This window comes from Sapajus apella, unplaced genomic scaffold (genome assembly GCF_009761245.1).
Source record: "Sapajus apella isolate SASKATOON/1434 unplaced genomic scaffold, GSC_monkey_1.0 scaffold83, whole genome shotgun sequence".
NCBI classification, from domain to species: domain Eukaryota; kingdom Metazoa; phylum Chordata; class Mammalia; order Primates; family Cebidae; genus Sapajus; species Sapajus apella.
Genome location: NW_022437023.1, coordinates 994,066 through 997,321, shown reverse-complemented (window position 1 = coordinate 997,321; position 3,256 = coordinate 994,066). Strand labels below are relative to the sequence as shown.

The window sequence follows — 3,256 nt, the reverse complement described above, 5'->3', positions numbered from 1 at the left end:
TGTATTTTTAGTAGAGATGGGGTTTCACCACTTTGGTCAGGCTGGTCTTGAACTCCCAACCTCAGGTGATCCATCTGCCTCGGCCTCCCAAAGTGCTGGGATTACAGGCGTTAGCCACTGTACCCAGCCCACCCTGGGTTTTTTATTGGTATTGATTGATGTAGAGGTGGGTGAGAAGATCAAATACAAGGATTAAGAATCAGGGATGGGCCAGGCACGGTGGCTTACGCCTATAATCCTAACATTTCGGGAGGCCGAGGTGGGCAGATCACCTGAGGTCAGGAGTTCAAGACCAGCCTGACCAACATGGAGAAACCCTGTCTCTACTAAAAATACAAAATTAGCCAGGTGTTGTGGTGCATGCCTGTAATCCCAGCTACTCGGGAGGCTGAAGCAGGAGAATCGCTTGAACCCGGGTGTCGGAGGTTGAGGTGAGCCAAGATCGCGTCATTGTACTCCAGCCTGGGCAACAAGAGCAAAACTCCATCTCAAAAAAAGAAAAAAAAAAAAGAATCAGGGATGGGAACAGCAGTGGGCCACTGAGAGCCGCTCCGCCTAGCTGGGACGTGGGGCGGGGAAAGTGGGCGGGAGTTGCTTCTGGGCCTGGCCCACCCAGAGCACCCCTCCTGCTTTCGGCCCGCCTCTGCATCCGGCGGCCACAGAGCAACTTCCTCTAGAGGGAGCTGATTGAAGCCGGTGCAGCTGGCACCTCTATGATCACTGGAGTCTTGCGGGTCCCTCAGGCCACACAGGGACAAGCATAGGCTACATCCAGATACCAGGAATGCACTGACGCCCGTTCCTGGAAGCCTGCCTCCCACTCAGCCCCTGGGATCAGCAGCCGCCAGCCCCTTGGGAGTTCCATCTCCACCCTGCTGAGCCACCCGGGTTCAGCCAGGATCCCGGCAGGTAAGCTGGAAGGGTCCTGCCCACCCTCCCAGATCTCAGCAGCTCCAGCCCCAGGGTGGGGCACAGAGTCCGCTGGGAGCTGGGTGGGAGCTCAAGCCTTGCCTGGGCAGGTCCGCCGCCCCTGCTGGGGGTCTGATCGTGCCTTGCCTCCCTCTGGCTGCCCCTCACAGCTTCCCCTCTTGCTCCAGCCCTGGATGCCAGAGAAGTGGGTCCTTTAACTGTCTGGGAGATGGGAGTAGAGGTCAGAGCCAAGGTCAAGGACAGAGAGAGAACTTTCTCAGCGCTTCCTGCTGCCCGACACCCCTAGGCTGGATCCAGGGCCCGGCCAGGCCTGTGTCCCTGGGAGACGTTCATCAGGACCCAGCAAGCCCAGGAAGTTGGGGGTGGCTCCCCTCGCGGGGAAGTTAGGCCACCTGGATGGAGGATCAGAGATAGGCCTGGGTCGCCATCGGTTGCTGGCCTTGGAGGGTGTTCTGAGGCTCTACCTGCCCCCCTTGGGAGCCTGGGGTGTTGGTAAACGGAGTTGGGGGTGCGGTCAGCATCCTCTGGCCCTGCTGTCCTGGGGGTGCTGGGTTCTGGGGACTGGGGAAAAGGAAAGGGTATCTTATTTTGGAAGGAGCTATGGGGGTGTGGGGCAAGCAAAGGTCTGTTTTAACAAGGCCTAGCCCCCAGAAGTGGGGGAGAGGAGGGTCTGCCTTCGCCCTGGCCCTGTCCGGGAGAGCGATGAGTGGGGGTAAGGGCACAGGTGGTCCAGCCCTCCTCCACCCTTCTTGAGAGCTCTTGGGGCACTTTCGAAAACAGTCCCAGGCCTGAGCGGAAGGGGTAGGAGAAAGTCCCCAGGCCCGGGGTATGGGGATGGGGTAGGGCTGTGCTTGACCCAGGGTGGGGCTGCACCTCCCCTCCCTTTGGAATAGGAGGAAGGCGCTTTCCTTCTGAGGGCTGGAGGCTCCCTGGGGAAATGGGGCTCCGGAAGGGGTGCAAACTGAAAGTGAAACAGCTGACATCCAGGAAACACTGGCTCTGATGAGGGGTCACACAGGTTGGGGCTGGGGACAGAAGACCAGGTGTGTGGTGGGAGTACGTGGGCTGAGGCAGGTTGGGGGACTTCAAAGAAGGCCCTGATCCTGAGGGCTTCCTCGCCTCACTGCTGGGGAAGGCACAGGCAGGAGGTAAACAGGGAAAGTTGCCCCAGAAAAGGACACCCTCTGAGGTCCACAGACTAGAAAGTAAACCTCAAATGCGTGTTGAGTACTCGGACTCATGGAGATTCAGACAAACAACCTGACTTTCCATGACTAATGATGTGACCTCGGGCACTCGCCTCTTTGCGCCTCACTTTTCCTGTCTGTAAAGTGGGCATGCTGGTGCTCACCCTGCTGGGTTCATGTGAGTTTTGAATGTTCACCACCCACAGGGCGCTCCTAAGTGGGAGAGTATATCTTAGGCTCTCAGGAAATGTTTGCGGCTAACAGGCCTGAGTTAAAAACCAGGTGCGTTCTGGCCGGCCAGAGGGAAGTGGGGCCTCCGAGGGCGGCCTTGATGGGCCATTGGCTGGGTGGTGGCACGCTTGCAATAAGCCCATGCTGGGTGGGGTGCAGGAGGCCCCCGGAAACAGCTAAAGAACCCCAGGCTCTTGTCCCAGGAGTGGCATGAACTTGAGAGCCAGCGGGCACTGCTACAGCCACAGCCTCCTCAACGGTGCAGATACCTCCGTCTGCCCTTGGCTGCTCCGCCTTTTTACCCTGTCTCCCTCGAGGGGGCGCCAGTGAAGTGCTCAGAAAGTTGTTTCCTCCCAGCAGACTTCACTGGGACCCAAGCTGGAGTAAGAATAAAAAGTCTCGGCCGGGCGCGGTGGCTCAAGCCTGTAATCCCAGCACTGTGGGAGGCCGAGGCGGGTGGATCACGAGGTCAAGAGATCGAGACCATCCTGGTCAACTTGGTGAAACCCCGTCTCTACTAAAAATACAAAAAATTAGCTGGGCATGGTGGCACGTGCCTGTAATCCCAGCTACTCAGGAGGTTGAGGCAGGAGAATTGCCTGAACCCAGGAGGCGGAGGTTGCGGTGAGCCGAGATCGCGCCATTGCACTCCAGCCTGGGTAACATGAGTGAAACTCTGTCTCAAAAAAAAAAAAAAAAAAAAAAAAAAAAGAATAAAAAGTCTCAGAGGCCAGCGCGGTGGCTCAACCTGTAATCCCAGCACTTAGAGAGGCCAAGGCGGGCCCATCACATGAGGTCGGGAAATCGAGACCAGCCTGATCAACGTGGAGAAACCACGTCTCTACTAAAAATTAAAAAAATTAGCCAGGCGTGATGGTACGTGCCTGTAATCCCAGTTACTCAGGAGG

General features: G+C 57.4%; 1 protein-coding gene across 2 annotated transcripts in view; it reads left to right on the top strand.

The window, feature by feature from the left end:
- The first annotated feature begins 626 nt into the window (after positions 1–626).
- BAK1 (BCL2 antagonist/killer 1) overlaps positions 627–3,256 on the top strand; it is a 7,793-nt gene continuing 5,163 nt past the window's right edge. The window contains exon 1 of one of the 2 annotated variants that reach the window (XM_032253419.1): positions 627–909. The gene's annotated coding sequence lies outside the window, so the exon portion shown is untranslated. Of the gene's footprint in view, positions 910–1,772; positions 1,974–3,256 lie in introns of those variants that run through there. The other variant, XM_032253420.1, reaches the window with a different exon arrangement.